The following is a 23738-nucleotide window of genomic DNA, read 5'->3' as shown; positions in this document are numbered from 1 at the left end:
ACACTTCCCATCAGCCATTGGCGCTGCCGCCCGGAAGGCAACGCTAGAACTTCCTGCTGCTGTTGCTATGGCTTCGGGGGCGGGCCTTCAGGAGACCGCTCTCTTGCCTCTCAATTGCAAATCCATTTCCGTGGTGCCCCCAGTTAGCGGCTTTGTGGGCGCCCAGGTCTAGCTACCGTCGCTTTCCCCTTCCCGTTTATCTCTCTCAGGTCCCTTAGTGGACTATTCCGGCTCTAAGAGCAGAGACTGGGCAGCGGAGAGAACGTCCTCCGAAAACCTTCTTCGTTGCTCAGTGAAACTGTGGCCGTTTGATGGCAGCATGACTCCATTAAACGCGCGCAACTCCTCTCTTCCCCCGCCCTTCGTGTTTGGAAAAAAAAAAAGGGCTCCTCAGAGGCAAAGTAAAAATTCTTTCTCCACAGAGGCAGGGCTGTTTTAGGGCGGCCTTGTTGCTCTCCCTTCTTTCCTTAAATCTCTGTGCCAATCTGATGGACAGAAGAGTGACAGTAAAATATTTTAAATGTAAGTTGCTGTGATTACCAGCCCGCTTGTAAACTGTCTCGCATATGCCTCTTTTTTTTTTTTCTTCTAAGTAAGCCATTAAGTCTCCTGTAGGGCTTATTTTAACTTTCTTTTGTTGTCCATTAAATGAATCTCAAGTGTATAAGTGTTGAAAACTCAGAGAATATCAGTAAGAAGGTAAACGTCACCGCCACTCCACTACCCAGAAACGACCACTAGTAATTTTGTGTATTGCCTTTTATAACTGGTAGCATTTTTTTAATGTACTACTTTCCCATTCATTAAAGGCTGTTCACAAACAACGTTTGAAAGAGTTTCATCTTATTCCGCATTATCAAGATCATATTGTATCGACCCCTTTGTACCCTGATCTTTTAAAAGTCTCCAAAAATATATGCTTTAAGCTTTCTCCTCTTTTCTCATTATTTCCTTAGTGAAGAGTTCCTGAAAGTGTAACACAACTGTTTTTCTTCTTCAGCGTTTGACAGGATTTACCATACCATTGACCAGATTGAGTATTACTTGAGTTTATTCTTGGAATCGTTCTAACCAAGGTTCCTACTTGATGATGATGATGATTTTTGAAAATTGTGGTATGATTGACTAATAACAAAGATACATGCACCCTAATGTTCATAGCAGCATTATTTACAATTGCCAAGATATGGGTGCAGCCATCTAAGTACCCATCAACAGATGAATGGATAAACAAGATGTGGCATATATATCCAACCGAATAGTGTTCAGCCATAAAAGGAAGGAAATTTTTCCATTTGCAACAACATGGATGGCCTTGGAGGTTTTTATGCTAAGTGAAATAAGACAGAGAAAGATAAATACTCTATGACATCACTCTTATGTGGAATATAAAATAATACAACAAACTAGTGAATGTAACAAAAAAGAAGCAGACTCACAGATATAGAGAACAATTTGGAGGTTAACAGTGGGGAGAGGGTAGTGGAGAGGAGTAATACATGGGCAGGGGATTAAGAGGTACAAACTATTATGTATAAAATAAGCTACAAAGATGTACAACAGAAGGAATATAACAAATATTTTAAAATAATTATAAATGAAGTTATAACCTTAAAAATTCTGAAACACTACATTGTACACCTGTAACATATAATATTGTACATCAGCTATTACTCAATAAAAAACAGATTAGTGTCAGGTGTACAACATAATGATTAGTTATTTGTAGATATTGGGAAATGCTATCCGCAGTAAGTCTACTTATCCTCCCTCACCTTACATAGACACAAAATAAATTTTTTCTTATGATGAGAACTTTTAAAATCTAGCTTCTTAGCATCTTTCAAATATGCAATACAATAGCATTAACTATAGTCACCATGCTTACATTACACTCCCATGTCTTATTTTTTAACTGGAAGTTTGTATCTCTCTACCGTCTTCACCCTGACTGATACTTGATACACATTCAAGTTAGAGAAACACTGTCCTAAGGGGCTTGCTTTCTCATTCAAAGCACTATTAGTCTGTGATCTTAGCAAATGATTAAGATTTCTGGAAAAGAGATTGTGTAATAATGAGACAGAAAGACAAAGAATTATACAACAGTGTATTCCTTTTAGTGTTTTTTAAAAAATGGAGATATATACGAAAATTCTAAATGCCAAACAGTGGTACAAAAGGTCAATACAGTGGTCTGTATCTGTGGACAGAATATGGCAGGATACTATGTGATCATGGGTCATTATGACAAAGCCTTCCTCCTTCATCAAACTTTTATCAGGCTCCTCTGAGCCTCTCCACTAGGCGTCCAGCCTGGCCTCCTTCAGCAAGAATCCTGCTAAGTCTAAAATTTTAGTGAGAAATTCCCTACTCTTGGTATCTGATCTTGTTCCTCAAACCCACCCTTGGTGTGTAAGTCCTTAGCCATGCTTAGTAAGAATCCTGTTAGGCCAGTTTAGCAAGAACTTTCCACCCTCAATGCCTCCTCTCAGTAATTTTCCACCAACTGACCCCCTCACTCTACTTGTTTGCCATAAATCCCCAGCTGTCTTTGTCATATTCAGAGTTGAGCTCAGTCTCTCTTTTCTAATGCAATACTGTTGACTCCTAATGCAAAAGTCTTGAATAAAATCTTTCTTACCAATTTAACTTGTGTCAAAATATTTCACGTTAACACTATGAAGAGATCAGCAACCCACTAAACTGGCATAGTGATTACTTCATAGTGAAAACAGCTGAGCTACAGAAGATGCAGAAAGAAATCTTATATGAACTTCCCTTAACTGACAAGAACAGACATTGGGGACTTAACTGTAACACCTCTTCCCAGCCTGCACTCTGGGGAGGACTCTAGTCAGACAGACATTGACCTGGGGAGCCATAATATTCCTAAAATATGTGTAAACAATCCTCATAAGAGTCTTCCATCCTTTTGATACACAAAATATTATTCAATGACACTTGCAAATAAATACACAGTAAGGAACACTTGACTGTGGCTATAGGTGTAGGTCAACTGGAAGTTTGCAATGGGATAGAGAGATTGGTCACAACTCTGAATACAGCATGGGTAAATGGGAATTTATAACAGGAGCAGGGTGGGGCTCACTGGATAGAAAATAAGAGTAAAACATCAAGGGTAATAGGAATTCCAGCTAAACCAACTTAACAGGATTCTTGCTAAAGATAGGCCAGCATAATCAGACATCACCTGGGGGAAAGGGGGGTAGATGAGGAACCCAATGAGATATTGAGGGTGATCATATATCAAGGACTGGGGATTCTGGTTAAAATGATTAACGGCATTCTTGCGAAAATTGGGCAATGCAGAGATTAACATGAAAATCCAAAAGAAAGGCCTAATTGACAAAATGTTTAGGGGAGCCTGAGTGGAGTTAGGCCTATGAGAGAAACTTTGTCTCTTTGAAGCACTAAATACTACCACTTTATTAAGCCTGTATATTAACCTTTACTAAGGTACTTTCTGTAAGTGCACTTCCCCAGGCATAGTAAACATTTTCCCTTGTTAATCTAAGGTCAGTTAAATCATAGTAACTAAGACCATTTAAACTCAAAGTGGTTGAGAAGAAATGTTTCCTTCCAATAACTACCCATGTTTATTTTCCTATATTTTAAAATTCACAAAATATTTGCTTACCATACCTATGCAGGTTCTTCAACATAAAACACCCATTCACCACTTGAATCTCTTACATGAATATGTATCAAGAATCAGGTAGGGACCTTGGTTAGAACGATTCCAAGAATAAACTCAAGTAATACGCAATCTGGTCAATGGTATGGTAAATCCTGTCAAACGCTGAAGAAGAAAAACAGTTGTGTTACACTTTCAGGAACTCTTCACTAAGGAAATAATGAGAAAAGAGGAGAAAGCTTAAAGCATATATTTTTGGAGACTTTTAAAAGATCAGGGTACAAAGGGGTCGATACAATATGATCTTGATAATGCGGAATAAGATGAAACTCTTTCAAACGTTGTTTGTGAACAGCCTTTAATGAATGGGAAAGTAGTACATTAAAAAAATGCTACCAGTTATAAAAGGCAATACACAAAATTACTAGTGGTCGTTTCTGGGTAGTGGAGTGGCGGTGACGTTTACCTTCTTACTGATATTCTCTGAGTTTTCAACACTTATACACTTGAGATTCATTTAATGGACAACAAAAGAAAGTTAAAATAAGCCCTACAGGAGACTTAATGGCTTACTTAGAAGAAAAAAAAAAAAAGAGGCATATGCGAGACAGTTTACAAGCGGGCTGGTAATCACAGCAACTTACATTTAAAATATTTTACTGTCACTCTTCTGTCCATCAGATTGGCACAGAGATTTAAGGAAAGAAGGGAGAGCAACAAGGCCGCCCTAAAACAGCCCTGCCTCTGTGGAGAAAGAATTTTTACTTTGCCTCTGAGGAGCCCTTTTTTTTTTTCCAAACACGAAGGGCGGGGGAAGAGAGGAGTTGCGCGCGTTTAATGGAGTCATGCTGCCATCAAACGGCCACAGTTTCACTGAGCAACGAAGAAGGTTTTCGGAGGACGTTCTCTCCGCTGCCCAGTCTCTGCTCTTAGAGCCGGAATAGTCCACTAAGGGACCTGAGAGAGATAAACGGGAAGGGGAAAGCGACGGTAGCTAGACCTGGGCGCCCACAAAGCCGCTAACTGGGGGCACCACGGAAATGGATTTGCAATTGAGAGGCAAGAGAGCGGTCTCCTGAAGGCCCGCCCCCGAAGCCATAGCAACAGCAGCAGGAAGTTCTAGCGTTGCCTTCCGGGCGGCAGCGCCAATGGCTGATGGGAAGTGTGGCCGTTTGTCTTAGGGTCGTACGGAATGCGGTCCGTTCTTTCGTACCCATGGCCTGAGTTTATTTCGTGGATAGTTTCTTATGTTCCCCCTGGTGGCGGACATTACTGGGACGATTGAAAGCGAGGGGAGGGATGACGTTAGCCCTCGGACCCACTCTAAGAGTCATCTAGAGGAGTAGTGCGAAGATGGACGCGTTCAGTCCCGTGGTGACATGCGCATTAGTGTAGTACGGACTTCCCAAGCCAGCTGTGTCGTCTGGGCCCTCAAGCTGTTGATATTTAGTGGGAAGTTTCTGCTGTTCCTTTACTTTGTGGGTCGGGGCCTGGGTGCTTGAGTAAGGGAAAGAGAAAGCCAGCTAGCCGCGGAGCCCCTTTTAAGGGCATCATTCACCCAGCCATCCGTACATCCGTTCTTCGATAAAGCAAATGCTCATTGAGCACCGGTTATGTACCAGACACAGTTTTAGACCCTGGGGACCCAAGACACTGAAGAACACAAGGGCCCTGTTCTCAGGGACCATTCCTTCTAGTGAGTGGCGACAGAACATAAATAAATTACCGAGTTAATTTCAGATAGTGATAAGTGATAGTAAGAAGATAAAACGGGGTGATATGACGGAGAGAAATGCGGTGGCTGTGTACCCATTTTCACTGGGTGGTCAGATTCGGCTTCTTCAAGGAAATTACAGGTGAGGACATTAGGAGTGGTCCTATATGGCTTTGATGACATTGATAAGGATAAAAGCTTCTTCCTGGTTTTACATTGTTTCACGCCTTATTAATACAGAGGCTTGAATTAACACAAAAGATAGATATGTTTGCTGCTTCATTTCCTGCAGTAGCTCCTAGACTCTCAAAAGTAGAATCAGAATAGAAAATTCTGATAGAAGGGCTAAATGGATCAGGACCAGGAAGTGCTGGCACTAGAGTGTGGACAACAGCTGCTAGGTTAGGGCCTTGAGCACCTAGCTGAAAGGCTTCTTTCCACTGAAGGCCAAAGAGTACAGAGGGTGGGGAAGCCTGATTCCCTTCCTCTTTGTGGCCTGCCTTCCCTTCTGGTCTCCTTTCTCTATGGGTCCTGGGATCTGATCTTTCTAGGTTAGGTCACTGTGGGGCTTTGTTTTGCTATAAATGGATGAGTTTGTCACAGACCCGCAGTACTACCAACGGAATGCCAGTGGAATTTTAAATCCAAATAAGAGTTTGGAGTGGGTCCATACTACACAGTAGGTCCTACGTAGTGACCACAACTTTGATATTTTAAGGAATCCTAAAGTTCAGTATGCAGGTGAAACCATGTTGACAACAGCATCACAAATTGAGTGAAAGAATGAATGCATGCATATTCTGTGGTAGACAGCAATGGGATCCCCTCAGTTATCCTGGGTCTGGAGGAAAAAGGGGAGTTAAAAGGCTATAGATCGTCACTAGCTATGGTTCTCCTTTTGTAGGTGTGAGGTGCACAGTGAAGGGAAGCTGGAAAAATAGGCCTTCAGAAAGAATGGCCACAGTAAGATCCAGTTTGACTGTCCAAACTAATATCCGGAGGGTCTCAACCTGGGGAAAATCTGAGGCAAAAGGACTGTAAGTAGACAAAGCAAAGTGAATGGCCCTAGCTGGGGGGAGGGAGGGGAAAGGAGAGGGTGGGACTGGTTGCTGTAGTGTAAGATAGATACTGAAAAGAGTCCCTGATGTCCTGTTAGAGGGCACCTACCTACTGTGTTGAGTGGGAATATCGAGGACACCAGCTGGTCTAGGCCAGGGTAGCGGCAAGACTTTGCCCCGTTGTGTTGGATAGCAGGTTGCAGGTTGCAGGTGACTATGATCTTCACTTCTTTCTAAGATCAGCACCAGCCTTTTCTCCCAATGCAGGCCATGATAGGATTCGTCCTCTATGTTCAGAGCACTGAGCTTTAGGATTGTCCATACTCTGCATGCAATTTAGCTACATTATTTTGGGGACAGAGTTCTCTGTAGAGACAGGGGAAAAGGGAGGTTAGAGGAGGACGAAATGTCTGCCGTGGTATGTTTTCAATAATAATAACAACAACAACAGTTGGCTACATCTGTTCAGGGTTTACCACGTGGTGGGCCCCGTGCCAAGGGCCTTCTCCGTGTTCCCTCATTTAGTCTTCACAGTAACACAGAACACTGGTACCCTATTTCCACTTTACATAGGAGGAAACTAGGGCTTAGTTTAAGAGACTTACCTGAGGTTAAACAAATATGGCCATGGTTTGCATCCAGCTTTGTCTCTAGTCCAGTTTTTTCTGAAAGTGTTGTCCCCAGAACAATAGCATCAGCATTGCCTGGGGACTTGTTCGAAATGCAAGTCCTCAGGCCCTACCCTTCACCTACTGAATCAGAAACTCTGGGGTCAGGGCCCAGTCACCTGTGGTTTAAAACACTTTCCAGGTGACTCTGATGTACACTCAAGTTGGAGAACCACTGCGCTAGTCGGTGCCCCAGCTCTTAACCAATCACTAGAGCTGAACTTTACAAACTTCAGTGCGCTCACAAATCACATGCAGAGTTTGATTCATGGGCTGGTCCGTGGACCATACTTTGAGTACCAAGGCTCCATGCTATACTGCACTTTCATGTGCCTTAGGTGAGCAGAGCTATTGGTTAGATGAAGTTTTAGCTCCTTTAAAGTCCCGATTTCTGAGAGCTGACAGGCTATAGAATTCTAAATTGCCCTGACTCTGCTTATCTTTTTCAAATGCTTGCCTGAACATAATGGTGATGAAGAGAGAAATCAAGTGTCAGGCTCCATCCCCTCCTCCTGAATACCTTTCCAGAAATGCTGAGTCTTGACAGATTTAACTTGGAAGCTCTCTTTCTTGAGTGAAAGGAGAGCCAAGGGACAATTTCACAGTATTCTTTGCCTGAATGAGATGTAGTAAATGACCAAGGGCAGCAGCATATGATCACCTTTAATAACTTAAAACAATTTTCTGAAATATTGGACGAGATTGCTTTGTTCTGAATGACTTACCTGGGTGATCGTATTACCCAACTACGAATTAATGTCAATGTGTTTCTCCAAATGTGGTGTGTGGGTGGGTGGGGGGGTGGCCTAAAAATTTGTATTTGTAAAATACCATATGTGCTGAATGGCTAAACTACTATTAAAGAGCACACATTGCTGGTTTCTTTGACATATAGGACTCTTTGCCAGGAAGCTATCTGTTCACTATATAAGATGTTTGGAGTGTGTTCCTTATATTTATGGCAAATGAGGATAAGGAGAAAACAGATTGTATCTGACCGTTGACTGGGGTAGGGGTAGGGGGCTTTGTTGAATGGAGAGGGTGCCCAGGCACCTCCATGGCCCTTTTAATCTTGCTGAACTTCATGGAGAAGGCAACGAGTTAACATGTACACCTAGAGGAGGTATTATGTCTGCAGCACATCCTTATTTGGGGCCTGACGGTCCAGAAGTGTGATATGCTGCTCTTTAAATCCCCAGCCCTCCTGGCCAAAGTGTTTCTAAAATTTTCATTTTGTAGGTTTCAGCACTGTAAGGCCTCTGTGGAATATGTGGGGCAACCAGTACCCCAAAAGATAACTCCTGATGCACCCCCACCAGGATGCATCCCACTAATTATCGGGTATTCAGATTGTCCTTGTTGAGCTTCAGCGGCTGCATGGAGCTTCTTCGGGGAGTGCTGATGGGAATGGTGATTAGGAAGCATGGTGCTGTATGGAGCTCAAGGAAGAGGGAAACTACAGGAAACTCAGGTTGGCCACCGCTGTAGCTCACAGCAGTGCAGACAAACTGAAGCATCTGTGTAATTCTCTGTATGACGCCAGGAGCTCTCAGGGGAGGCTCAGAACTGTTGTAGAATGTCCAGCCTTCCTGGCAAATGGAACTCAGGTAAAAGGGAGGCAGAGTATCTCCATCTGGGGGTAAAATGAAGGAAGACATTGCCTGGTGTACATTGGTGTACATTGGTGTACATTGAGGTGTACATTGAGGTGTACATTGAGGCAGAGGGTAGACTGAACAGTAGTAATGTGATCCTAGATATAACCTCCTACCCACTGGGGAGCTGGTAGGTAAGCTGCCCCTCCACCAGTGGACTCAGGTACCTGGATCATAGAGAAAGAACAATGTCAGATCTCAGAACACCCAGTGTCTCTATTTAAACTAAGACATCTTTCCACCAGATTTTTAGTCCAAATCCTCAAACTACTCATTTCTCTCATGCCCTGCTCCCTGCCCACCCTTCTATTTCACAACCTATTTTCTCTCTTCAAACCTCCAACACTGCCTCTTCCATTCTCAACTCTTAGCTGATGACCTATTCTCAATTTTTCACGGAGAACATTGCATAGGAGTCAACCCAAATTAACAAGTCCAAAATTGAACTCCCTCATCTTCCCCTGTAAACTTTCTCCACCTTCAGTATTTCCCATCCCAAGGTAATGGTAGCTCTGCCCTCCCACTTTTTTGTGCCATAGACTCTGCTCTTTCATGCACCCTTCATTTTCAACCTGTCAGGCAGTCTCATCTTTTGTAAAAAGATGAGCTCTTTTTACAAAATATATCCAGAATCTGACCACTTCTCACAACCTCCACTGCCACCATCCTGTTCCAGGCCACCATCAGTTTTTCCCCTAGGTTATTGGAATTGTTTCCTGACTTCTTTCCCTGCTTCACCCTCCACCCTCCCCACCAAACCTCCCCACTGATAATCAATCCAGCAGCCAGAATAATGCTATTAAAACATATGATCAGATCATATAATGCCTCTGCTCAAAACCAACAGCTTTCATTTCATTCAGGGTAAATTAAGAGCCCTTACAGTTGCTTACAGTGTGGCCACTAGTTACCTGTCTTACCTTATCTCCTAGTACTCTCCTCACTCTCCTCCTCTCTCATTCCCCTTTGGTTACAGTGACATCCTCACTGCTCCTAAAGTAAGGGCTTTGGCACCATCTGTTTTTGCAGCCTGGAACATTCTTTCCCCACATTCTTTCCTGCATGGCTACCTCCCTCATCTCTTTTGTGTCTTTGATTAAATGTCACCTTTCAATGTGGCTTACCCCTAAACATCTTACTTCAAACACACACACACACAATTTCTATTTACCCTCTTATTTTATTCTTTCTCGAATGCATTTTGTTCTTTCAACACATTATGTGATTTATTTCCTTATTACGATTGTTTGCTTGTCTCTGCCCACTAGAAGGCAAGCTCTTCAAACCCTCTGTTTTGGTTGTTGTTGTTTTTAGTATGTGTGTCCAATTGTTCACTAATTTATCCCAGTAGTGACTGGCTAGTAGTAGGTGCTCAATGAATGTTTGTTGAATGAATAAATATACATTACCAACATCCTCCATCTTTACTTGAATTTTTTTGGATCCAGTGAAGAACGAGAGGGAGATGTTAATGTCCCCCACAAAACTGTGTGTTTCCTCAATTTCCCCCATATGGTTGTACCATCATTGACAAAATCCCAAGACAAAGAAAAATATCTCTAACACACATAACAGGCAAAGGGTAAAAACCCTAAGGAACAAAAGCAGGCAATAAATAGCACACCAAACAGCAAAACAAACAAAACACCGGAAGACACCCATAAATAAATGAACATTGTTCAAAAACAATTTGGTGGTGGGGGTGGGGGTGGTGAAGTTTAAGGAAACAAACTACTTTTGCCTAACTGTGCTCACTCTGAGGGTGTTGTAAAAAATAGCTCCATGAATGTACCTGTTGTGTCTGGTGTTAGGACAATGTTGAAGACGAAGTTCACTCGATATACAGTAACCTCCCTAGGATGACTCATGGGAGAAACTCATCTCAGGGAAAAGCATTGTTGTTCCTCCCGCACAGATAGTTCAGGTTTGAGCTCAGGGTTACTGTGGCTCCTGCTGACGATCACCTTTCCCTCTTTCCATCTGGGCAGCTAGAAAACTTAGATCCACATCTGTGGCCAAGTGGCAGTAAATGTACAGAGCCTTATGGCATGCAGTTTGCGTTCAAATCAGTCATCTGATTAGACCTCCCTCCTCATTTTAATTTGGCCTTGATTTCCTCATCCAATGTATTTTTTTTAACTTTGATTTTCTTTTGTGTTGATGTATTTCATAAGCTGTGTAATTCCTCAGCTCAAAGCCCTCCAACGGCTTCTGATCTCACCCAGAGTAAAAGCCCAGTCCTTAGCCTGTAAAGGACTATCTATCGGATTTAATTCCTGGTTAACTCTCTGCCTTCCTCTCCCACAGTCTCCTCGCTCTCGCTGCACTTCACTCTCTCTGCCCCTAGTCGAACAGGAATCAGATTATACTTTTTTTTTTTTTTTTTTGCGGTACGCGGGCCTCTCACTGCTGTGGCCCCTCCCGTTGCAGAGCACAGGCTCCGGACGCACAGGCTCAGCGGCCATGGCTCACAGGCCCAGCCACTCTGCGGCATGTGGGATCTTCCCGGACCAGGGCACGAACCCGTGTCCCCTGCATCAGCAGGCGGACTCTCAACCACTGCGCCACCAGGGAAGCCCCAGATTATACTTTTAATACAGGCTTCTGCTTCTGGTGGTGATCGAGCCACATGTTACATGACCATGGCCACAGATTTTTTTTTTTTTCCTTAACCCAGCTTTTGATGGCAAGAGATGATGTCTCTCTAAGTCAGCTTACCCCTTGTACATGCCAACATTTGAATAAAGCATATCTGTCAGTCATATCCACAAATACTCTGTATATTGTTACACTTTCTACCAACAGCATGGCAGGTGTATCTGTCTGGTCAATGCTAAATTCTTGTTCTACAGCCCACCCACTGAGAAGAAATACAATCACCAGCCACCACTGAGACTATTAGACTTGTGATGACAACTACTTCTATCCTAGCACATCCATATTGCCCGCCAGAAAAAGAAGCTGTGAGCCAACTTACTGGGGCCTTTCTAGATAACAACAATCATCACCCTTGTATCCATGCATCTATGATTTTCTCTGTCCAGGTGAATCCATGGCACTTCCAAGGTTCCCTCCTCCAGCCTATTCAGTATGACTGTCCCCTCCCTACTTGGATTAGCTCCCCCAGCCTGCACTGCTAACCCAGGATGGGGAAGTGGAGTATGAAATACAGGAGAGGCTATACCTTCAGTGGCACTGTGGCATCTCCGAGCCTTCTCCACCTAAGAGGATGCTGCCTAGAGGACCAATCCCCAGAACCACCTGGAAAATGCCTTGGTCAGGTCGAAACATTCTAACAAGTGAATCCTTGGAAATCCGGGCCCCTGGTATCTGTGGCATGGGATTTCATCAATTTGGAGGTGCACAGGGAAGCCAATGGGGGCACAAATAGTTTGAGGGTCGTGAATTATTACCTGACGGTTCAGGGTCAAGGCCCAAAAGGTTTCTCTCTCTAACTTCTTTTTTACCTCAGGGAATGGCCTCAGGCAATGCTTCCTGAGCCAGTTCACTCAGTCTTCTCTGACCTGCACTGCCAGCCCTTCATTCCAGATCTTGTTTTTGCATTTAACCCACCATATGGACTTGACATCCTCACCGAAGAAAACATTGAAAGTAGGGGAAGGTTACCAGAATGAATAAAAAATCACCCATAATTCCATGACCAATGTATAATCACACTTAGTACTTAATTTGCTTCCCAGTATTCTCTTTTCTAGGGAGGTAAGATAATGTAGCAGGTATCCTACTACCATGAGATTAAATTGTGTCCCTTGCTGCATTCCAGGCATTGCTGAGCGTGTGTGGTGACTGGTAGAAATGGCCTCCTTGCCCCCCTCCCACACACCCCACCCTTCATGGAAAAAGATGCTTAGCCTCAAAGTGAGTCAGGCAATAAAAAATTTGGGTCACAGTGAGATACCGTTTCTTTCCGTTCAGAGGACTATTTGATTTAGGGACTGTAAAGGATACTAGGCAATGACATCCTAAGGAAGAAAGAGCCAGGAAGCCCAGCTTGGCCCACTAAGAGCAAGTGGTGATTCTGAAGAGAGGACTCTATCCCTTACTCAGGTTTGCCTCCTGGCCCAGCCCCCGCAGGACCAAATAGGAATCCAATGAGGGGCTGAGAGTAAACACTGAAAGAGCTGTTTCCATAGGAGTGATGAAGCAGTGCAAGTCGCTCATCACATCCCAAATGGTTCCCTCTCATGGCAGTGATTAGGGCAGCTGGTGGGCCTGTGGTCAGAACAAAGGGTGCCCCGTGTCACCAAGCACCACAGGAGCCACTCTCAGAGAAATCTACTGGTGATACTTGTGTCCAGAACCCTGAAATCTCCTGTAGATGTGGCTGAGTCAGAACAGGGTCAGCACCAGGTCAGCAGGACAGGATCATCACCAGTCTCATCCCTGCCTCTTCTCTGGCTGCTCCAGAACTCCTAGTGAGTTCTGCATCAACATACTCAGCAGCCCCAACCAGGGTGTGACGAAAGAGTAAATAAAGACAAAGGAAGGAAACAATGGAAAGAGAGAACAGTGACTATACAGAGAGACCAGCCATGGGCTCAGTTCATTTTTCTTCTTGACACCCATGGCTGCTGCCTCTAAAGCCCAAAGTCTTGGCTATAACACCCTGGTACTGTGCTTGCTTAATGGAGCTTTCAGAGCTTCCCTGGAGGAAAAGTTGTGACACACTGCAGCAAGACAGGCATGACTTGGGGTCTATACCCAGCCACAGCCCTAGCTCACCACAGCACCAGGAAGTTGCAGCTGGACCCACAAGTATCAGGGCTAACTTATGCCTACTTCTCCCCTTCACTCATCCCAGGCCTCCTTCTCCCTCAGCAGATGTGGAACAAAGGAACCGCTGCAGAAAATAATCTCAGAGCCTCAGTCTGAGCTATGTCTGCAAAGTCCATGGCTATCTGAATAATCTAGAATTTACTGAGCGTTCACTAGCTTCCAGGTCCTGTGCTAAGAGCTCGTATGTTCACTGATTACATAATTCCTAATGATAGAAACAACTAAGTGAGACAAGTGTGACTATAGCCTCCACTTTTGAAGTAAGGAAACCAAGGCTCAGTGAGCTTCAGAAACCTGCCTAAGGTCACCCAGATAGTAAAACTCAGGTGCCTCTGAAATAAAAGATGACATAGTTTAACCATAAACCATCACGGCCCCGAGGCTGAGCAGAAGAGTAGGGTTGATAATTTCCAAGGAGGAGGTGATTTAAAATCTGGCCCGATTTCAGATCACTTGAACTGCCCCTGGTGTGTCTGGGGAGGCATTCTCTCTTGAACATGTACTCACAGGCAGGCACGCATGCACCACCCCCACCCCCACCCCCACACAGCCCAACTGGTATGGGACAGATTAAGTCCCATATGATCCAGACTCAGCAGTTAACAGAATGATTATTTCCCTACCCTTACCCGTGAACAATATTAAATCAAAATTCCCAGGATTTTCCTGGGAACTCAATGCATCAGAAGCTTCCAACCTTCGTCCAAGGTGTGTTCACTTCAGGAGTTGTGCAGATCCCACCATGCCCCAAGGACAGCTTAGAACCGTTCTCTGTCTTCCCGTAATACCCTGGATATATTGTCATCGATCCATTCATCCAACAAGTAATCATGGAACTCCTCTAATAGACGTCAGCCACAGAGATTCCTTGGAACCCCTGTCATTCCAGTTACTACTGTCTTTTGTTAAAAATGATTAGTTTTAACGTAACAATATCTCCCACTAGGATGAGTGCCTTGTGAGAAGGTTACCGTGCATTATTCATTATCATATACCTAGGGCTTATCATATACCTATGGGCACACCTCTGAGCAGGCTACCAAAAATATTGGAGACTGAATGAAAAATTTCATGAGGTATATACTGCATCTAAGAAATGAGAAACACCAAGAGGAGATAAAATATACATTTAGTGGAATGTAAATCCCACTAAGGGTAAAGAGATGGTGCTGCGTTGAAGGTGGGATACCAAAAAGGGAAGCTCTTGTAACACCTCAAAACATCCTTTGCAAAGTAAGCTAGGGTCTCTGCACTCAGGTAAGGATACATCTTAGGCAGGATGGCAAAATAACATCCAGCCCTGTAATGGGAGCGCTCTCTTCTCAGTCTCAGGTCTGCTTTAGGGGGCCCAGTCTGCCTATCATACTGTATGCAACACAATAATGGCACACCAGGGACAGCACACCAGGGACAGCAGAAGTGAAAAGTGAAAGAGCATGAATATGAAAGCCCTTTCTTTTAGGAATAGATACCTTCTTCTCTGACTCACTGGACTGCATTGCTTGTTTCTCAAAATACTAGAATTTCTGAGTCCCCAAAGGCTACACAGGAGAAGGGTTGCTACTTCCATACCTCTACATGCTTCTTAACTATGCATAAGGTTGAAGGGCCAAACTTGCCTGCCAGTTCCCCTAGAGATAGCAGATTTTATCTGTGAATTCTGTTGATAGGGTCCATCCCATATTTTGCAGATTCCATTCTTTATAAGACATTGCTGCTTTCAATTTTTCACTTTTTTTTTTTTTTTTTTTTTCCTGGACAAGGAACCTGAATCGTCTCATGGTCCCTGGCACGGTATTCAGAAATCATGCGAGGCTTCTGACTTTCAGTTGTGCTGCAGGGGGCAGCAGGGAGCAGCCCATCATTTCTTTATACAGCTGCTTAATAATGATATAAAACAATACAAAAAACATAGGTTCCATAAATTGAACAGGTCTCCTAAGTTAGGTTAGGTTCCACACTACATCATTAATCTCAGAATAACTCTACAACTTAGGTAGTTTTCTTCCCATTTAATACTAAAAAAAGAAAGAAAGGAAAGAATAAGACCCTGGGCAAAAACACTAAATAGAGGTATTAAAATTCAAGGTCTAAGTTTATCAGTAGCTGGTGTTATGGATACTGAATGGTGTTTCTTGAGTTTTCCTTCCTGAAAAGCAAATCTGTCTATCGGGTACGAAAGAGCAGTAGCTGGAGTCCGTGGCCAGCCTGGCAGCTGGCCAGGACTTATGTCAGCACCCCTGGGAACACTAAAGCTACTTTTGATGGTAAAGGGGTAGGAAGGAGGTGGGATTGTGGACATGACACAAAGCTTAGAGGGCCTTATGGAGACTAGGGAATGGCTGTACCTTTCCATAAGGGAGAGGTATTGGTGGTGTCGGTGTCATGATATGAACCCCTGCTGGCCAATGCACCCCAAGACAGAGCAAGATTCAGGGATCTGTGAGCCCCCCGCCCCCATCATGTCAAAAGGGACACAGTGCATTGTGTCACCTCCTGTAACAACTGTGTCAGGTTGGCCAGGATGGTATCCTAGGGGCCCATTGTACTTTCTCTTGGCCACAAAACAGTCCTAGAATATGATCACCACTCTCATAGGCAACAACTTCAGCAAGATGGCACCAGCCATCTCTTTTACCTGTCCCCTGTTACGTTTGGTAAATCAGGTTTTCTGCTTTCACAGAATACTCTCTCACATGATTTCTGACCACAGTCCCATTTCTTTTCCTCCAAGAGTTTGGTCACAAGTTTCAAGGCCAACCGAGTTTGGTTTCCTGTCTGTAGTCCAATAGACAAAGAACCCATAAGAACCATGCCCCTGAAGATGATCTGACTATGTTGCTAGTCAATTCATGTTTAATATCTCGCTGAACTCATTGTCCTAGGACACCCTACTTCCTATCGATTGTGGCTTCTAGACTGTCTGCATGAGCTGGACTCTGTTTTTTTTTTTGAGATGTACCTTGTCTGATATTACATTTATTATACATGTTGCAGATATGCTTGACCGTAATGTGTATTATATAATTATTGGTTTCAGGGTTCAGGATTTATCCATTAAATCAAGTTTGTTCACACGTTGCTCAAAACTTCTAAATTCTTATTAAGCTGTTGGCTGTTTGAGCTGTCAGTTGCTGAGAGACATGTTAAAATGTACCACTCTTTTAACGGATGTGTCTATTTCTGCTTGTAATTCTTTCAATTTTTGCTTTATGTATTTTGAAGCTATGTCACTCCAAGGTTTCTGGGACAAGCTCGAATCTGGGAAGGCATCCTAAGGTCACTGTTGCACTCCCTCCTAACCATAGAACACACCCTGTGGGTATGATCACTTGAGAGGTCATCTCTAATATCCTGTTTTCACATGAAACAGCCTCATAAGATGACAGGGGTCAACTCCTGTAGGTATCATGAACCACACCTGTCACAGCAAACACTTTTATTATCCAGATTTTATATATTCATAGTAGACGAACTTACATGGTTTCTGACCATAGCCCTATTTTCGCTCCCAGGTTTTAATGGCCAGTTTCAAGGCCCTTCAAGTTTGCTTTCCCCGTATAGTCTGACAGCCACCAAGACCATGTGATCCATATTTTTAGGGAGTGTCTACATGGCTTCACCACCTGCAAATAGCAGCACTCACCCAACTGCCTTGCCACTGACAAACTTATATTCAATAACGTGAGATGCCTTCCTCTACCCCATGACACCCTAGCTCCAGCAATTATAGCTTTCATCTTCTCCACACCCCTGTTATCCCTGGCATTACAGACACCTCAGCACCTTAGTCAGGATTGGTGATGCCTTTGGCTCCACACATGGCATGTCTACATCACCTGCCTTAGAAGGAAGCTGAAGGTCAACTCAGTGGTGCCCTTCCAGAAAAGAGAGGGAATCATCCCAGTGGACTTCCATCTCCAGTTTTCTTACCCCACACCAAAAGGTCTGTCTTTCTTCGATATAGTTCTTGAAGTCCACCACCTCTCCCCTTTTATGTACCACCTTTTGTTCCTGGCACATTCCTCTTTCTCTTATTTTAACATCCAGCTACTTTGAGTCCATCTGAAACAATAGGTATGGGCACAAAGGCCAGTGCTTTTTCTTATACCTCTGCCTGGGCTGGTTCCTTTGCCTGGCAGTGGGAAAGGCTCTGGGTGACAGTTTTATCTCCTGCTCTTTGGGGGTACAGAAGCAGTTGGCTTTTCCAGTCTTGTGAGGACCCAATTCTTGGTCTCTGCAAGTATCTAAGGCTGTGAGTACTTGACTGGTGAGAAGTTCCCTTATTTAAAAAAAAAAAAAGTCCTAACAAACAAACCATGCACATACTATACATCTTAATAGATTTCTTTTTAATTTAGAGGCAATGATTCTGCCCAAAATATTAGATAAAGAAAATTACCTAAGTGCTTCCTCAGGTAAAAGGTTACTTGTGTTTTTTGGTATTCTATCCATATGCACTTGTTATGCATTGATTTGGCCATCATTTGGGGCTACCCCTCCGTTTTCCTGTTGTCTATTGACCTCCTGGTCAGGCCTCCACATTCACTAACGTTTAGCATCCATCTGGATGACCCATCTTACATTCAGACCGCTGGGTTACATACAGAGTGCTATCCCTGAAGAATCATGTCCTCTAGTTTGACCTGGTCCCTGAAAACTTCCATTCATCTCCTTGTCAGACTGCTTCTCCCTCTCCTCCGAGCTGCTATGCAGGACTTCTCAAGTCATTCTTCTCAAGACAAGACTTCAACACATTCCCTCTTGCTCTCAGCTGCCCTCTCGTGCTTCATAGAGAAAACAGAAAGCATCTGGTGGGAACACCTCAATTTCCTGCTTATGCTGCCTCTCTTCATTCCATTTCTCTGGAGATACACCTAGCTCACCCTGCAGGACCGTCTTTTGTATAAGGCCAAGTCCCCAGTACACTTAAGCCTCTCTAAACCTAACATCATAATTTTAAAAGTCCCTGAGGTTCCTCAAAAAATTAAGGATATAATTACCACATAATCCAGCAATCCCACTTCTGGGTATAACTCCAAAAGTATTGAAAGCATGGTCTTGAAGTGATATTTGCACAGCCATATCCATAGCGACATTATTCACAAGAGCCATAAGGTGGAGGCAACCCACGTGTTCGTTGACGGATGAATGGATAAATCAAATGTGTTGTATACATACAATGGAATATTATTCAGCCTTAAAAAGGAGGGAAATACTGTCACATGGCAACACCATGGATGAGCCTTGAGGACATTATACTAAGTGAAATAAGCCAGTCACAAAAAGACAAATAGTATATGATTCCACTTATATGAGGTACCCAAAGTAGTCAAAGCCATAAAAACAGAAAGTAGTACGGTGGTGGCCAGGGGCTAGGGGATGGGGAAAATGGGGAGTTGTTGTTTAATGGGTGTAGAGTCTCAGTTTTGCAAGACGAAAAAGTGCTGGAGATCCGTTGCCCAGCAACGTGGATATACTTAACACTATTGAACTGTACACTTAAAAATGGTTAAGATGGTACATTTTCATGTTCTGTGTTTTTTAACCAGAATTTTAGGAAGTCCCTGGACCTCGTGTCTCTTTCTAGCTGCAACTCTTTGGAAGAATGCTGTATGGTCATTGTCATCTCTTCTTTAACTCCCACTCCCTTCTCAACCCACTGCCCTCTGACTTCTGCCTTCACCACTCCACTGAAACTGCTCTTGCTAAGGTTTTCAAGGACCTCTCCAAGTTTCTGGGCTGAGGGTACTCAACCCAGGGTATTGGACATGGTTCACTACTTCTTTCTGGAAGTTCTCTTATCGTTGGCTTCTGTGAGACTCTCCCTTGGTCCTTTGCTGATGTCTCAATGATAGCTCCTTTTTTTTTTTTAAGTCTTCTTTTCTTTCTTGCTATCCTCTCTTCTTCCTAAATAGTTCTGTCCTTGGCCTGCTGCTCTTTGTGTCTTTATAGTTCTTCATGGTTTCACTGGGACAGCTCAATTAAACCTGGAGTATCCACTATCAGATTTATATCTCTGATTGGATCTCCCTCTGACTAGTCAACTCCATCTGAATGTCCCATAGGCTCTTCAAACTCAACTCCTGAATTAAACTCATCATCCCTCCTCCTGTGTTCTCTAGCTCAATGGCATTTATCCCCCAAACCTATTCTGAAACCTGGGAGTCATATTGGAATCCTAATTCTTCTTTATCCTCCATATCCAATTAGTCAAAAAGCCCTATTGATTCTATTTCCCTTATTAATTCTTAACGTCCATCTCAACTGTCAGTGCCTCAGCTGAGGTTTTTAATTACCCAGTGCCTCCAAGTTAGTCTCTCTGCCTCCAATTTTGCCTTCCTCAAATTTTTCTTCCAGAGGGTGCTTCAGTGACCTTCTTAAAACTTGAGTTTGATCATGAGGCTGGTCTACTTCAAGGCCTTCAGTAGCTTCCCATTGCTTTTAGGGTAAAGTCCCAACTCTCTAATATTCAGCATACAAAGCCCGTCTGCTCCCCCAAAATTATGATTGATGACAGGCCCATGATCCAAGGTGACTAATTCTTGGGGAAGTTAGATGCCAGTGGAAGAAGACGAAATCTTCACGGTAAACATATCACCTTAACAGAATAATTCTTCCTTGACCTTTATGCTAGCTGTTAGTGCATGCCTCTCCCCAACTCTCAAACTGTTACAGATGGTAATATCCCGAAACAGCTTAGGCAGTGGTCCAAAAAGTGACATCGTTTTGCATTGTCCTTCATTTTTTGAGTTACCTAGTTTCTATGGAACTTAAATCATATCTGCAAGTGGGGAAGGAAGGAGAGTCAGTGCCATGAGCAGGAGAACAAGTAAGAAAGTTTGAAGCAGGGTAAATGAATATGGTGGTGTAGAACAATTTTTATATATTCTTCCAGTCTTATCCATGCTTGACTGTTCCTCCAAATTTTGAATTATACCACCAATTACCTCAGACAGAGTCTCAGAAGTCACAGAATGGTACGATTTGCAGGTTTGGACAATGAAATAAGGAAACAGGAATCTACTTGTACAAAATTACGAAGTAAATGGATAGTAACATCACAGACATCTTCTGACTCTCAAAATTTTTTTAATGTCCCCGTGCCATCAGGTTTTTTTGTTTGTTTGTTTTTGGTTTCAAGATTCTTTATTTTGTAAACTATACATAAACAGTAAAAGAGAAAATGCATTTTATCTTAAATATTACATAAAGTTAACATTAAAGATTTTTTTCTTAGTCTATATAAATCAAATGGAAAGAATCCAACAACTTTATTTCAGTGGATTGTATACTGGGAAACCAGCTGAACCACTGTTTAAGTGGTGACACCAGTGTGTAACACCCAACAGGTTTTTCCACTTTTATTATGGGCTCAAAACCATAGGTCTGATGATATCCTTAAAAGGGATGGTGTACCAGAAGGGCTACATGATTAATTAACATGCTAACTTTAATACAACAATTAAAGTAATTTTTGTTGCAGTTAAATCTTAAATGGTACTCCACACAATAATCATAAACATGGTAACTATGTAACAGTAGAAAAAAGAAAGAAAGTATTCTATTTTCTTCATTCCAGCAGCAGTACCGGGACTGGTATTAATTTGTGATTAGGTGTGCCTATCTATGGCCTAATGTCCTATGTGGGGATGCATGCTGAAACCTTTCTATTTCTATTTTGCAAGGCACAATACAGTTTGTTCTCTAAGTTTCGACACTAGTAACAAAAATGGCATAATTCTTAGATTAAATGCAAATATTTATCTAACATAGGAAATAAAACAAGAATGAAGATTTTTAAGTTTGATATTGAGGCAAATGACAAACTTTTTGTAAAAATACGGTTTAAAAGAATCTTTCCCTTTGTCTTTCTACTTTAAGTTCTGCACCCTAAGTTGCTGGTCAGAAAGATAAAGAAACCTAGAAAGATAAAGAAATCATGCTGGTTAAGATTATAAAACAAATCAACATGAGACTGCTGTCCAAATTAAAATAAAAATTAGAAAAGACAACTATGTTTTTAACTTTCAAAATCCATGGTTTTCCCCTACTGCCCATTTTGTAAGATATCTGGTCACATCCAGAATAACTTCATAACTAAAAACATCACTAAAACTTCATAACTAAAAACATACAAACATGGTGGAGGTCTCTTAGATAGTGACTTTGTTTTTCTCACTTTGTGCTATTTCCTCACTCACCTCTAAATCACTCCAGCTCTGGGAAGAGTCTACTTGGAAACTGCAATTAAGGTCATGCATATTTTAATAAAATCCTTAGAATCCAGGTCACTAGTATGTTATTGTAGATTTAACTTAGAATTTTTCCCAGAAAAATATCATATATGACCTCAAGCACTGGCTGTTTTGTTTGTGGCAGAGTCACATAGATCAGTAGCTCTTCATAACTTTCTCTTGTCTGGCTAGACTCCATATGTGTTCTCTTTTTCACATAAAAACTCAAAGTAAATGATACTTCTCTAAACATAAAGTTCTATGACTTTAGTTGCAATATTTGAAATAATTATACAAAATATTAAGTGAGTTTTAGAATCATTTTGTTTTGGGGCAAGAAGGTACTCCTCAGTAGGGGATCACTTGGTAAATAAAAGAAACGTAGAATTTGTTGCTCTCAGCTTTCATCCATCAGATGTATCCATCCTGGTCACCACCATCATCATCATCCCCTTCATCCTCATCATCATCTTCAATTTCATCTTCATCGTTCATAATGTCATCTTCATCGTCATCAGCAGCCCATTCACGGAAATCTCCACTTGCAAAATCTCCAGAGATCTCAAAATCAATAGCACAGTCTGCAGCACCGCGCTTCCTGGAGCCCACGACTTCCCTTCCATATCGGTCCACAAACCCGCACTGCCCAGTGCTGCCGTGGCACTGCGTTGGCTTGTAGTAACCATCTGCGTCACACTGGGGGATTTACTGTCCGGGGAGCTTCTTCACCCCGAGTCGCTTCTGAATACTGCCGAGCTCCGTCTGGCAAGGTGGGTCTTGTTGCCTCTGGAAGCAGTAGCACCACTCGTTGTTGGAGATGGAACTGTCCTTGTACGTGTCACAGGAGCTGAAGAAGGCCTCCGCGCACCGCTCGTTCTTGTCCAGGTAAATGCTCCCAAGCTCCGACTGGTCCAGGAGCAGGTGGTAGTTTGTATCAAGTGTTAAACATCAAGCCGAGTGAATCCTTGCAAATTGGCAAAATACTGGTATCAAATCTGCTTCTCTCCGGCCGCAGCGATGCTTTCGTCTTCTTGTTCTGGCTCCCACTCTCATGCAGGGCCTTGAACCAGTCCAGCAGTCTGCTGGCCATCTGCCTGAGCTCCAGGTCACTGCAGGCTCTCTTCATATTCCTGCTTGAGCCCATGGTCGTATCTGAAGGACACAGGCAACGTCCTTCGCACTTGACTGAGATCTGTTTTCCTAAGATGCATGCCTGGTATTCTAGTTTGCACTGAGAAGAGTAGGTATGTCCATCTGAACCACAGACAGGGCTGGTAGAGACCCCCGAGCACTGCTGGCAGGTGGATGTCAGGGGACCCCTCCACTGCTTATGCCCAACTCCTGCATCTTTCATACTGTGTGTGAGCCTCCGCTGACCAACGCAGACTGCGGTCTGAGAACCTTGAATAATGCACACTTCGTGGCGACTACATTTCAGCCTTAAGCATGGGTCTTTAGTTGGGTCTAGAGCCCCATCGAAGGCCTTCCCTGGACTCCAAGTGCGGAAATAATCATCGTCTCAGAATCGGTTCACTGTCCGGCCTCCCGGTCGTACTGTGACACCGTGCTGAGCCATTGTTTGTTGTCCAGAAAATTGTCGCCGGCAGGCCGGCCTGCGGCCGCTGCCAGAGCCTGCGCACACCAGGCAGCTGCGCACGCGCACAGCACGACCGGCGCCCGGAGCATCCACGGCCGCCCCTCGGCTCTGCGCGCCCTTCCGTCCTTCCCTCCCCCATCCATGCTCCCCTTCCCCAGCCATCAGTTTTTAACTGATTTGCTCTAGTAATTCAACCTCTTCACACTCTGTTCCTCATCTACTATAATGGAATAATAACAGTATTTACCCTGCCAAGCTGTTGAAATGAGCTAATTTCTAGAAAACGGTTAGCTAATTCCCTGACCCACTGTAAATGAATGTTAGCCATTATTATTATATTGGATCATCTTCTCC

General features: G+C 43.3%; 1 pseudogene; it reads right to left on the bottom strand.

Annotated features, from left to right (window-relative positions):
- Window positions 1-22198: 22198 nt before the first annotated feature.
- On the bottom strand, window positions 22199-23473 carry LOC116747801 (annotated as a pseudogene).
- Between the last annotated feature and the right edge of the window lie 265 nt (window positions 23474-23738).

The sequence above is a fragment of the Phocoena sinus genome, chromosome X (assembly GCF_008692025.1).
Source record: "Phocoena sinus isolate mPhoSin1 chromosome X, mPhoSin1.pri, whole genome shotgun sequence".
Lineage (NCBI taxonomy): Eukaryota > Metazoa > Chordata > Mammalia > Artiodactyla > Phocoenidae > Phocoena > Phocoena sinus.
This window is presented reverse-complemented; position numbering and strand designations above follow the sequence as displayed.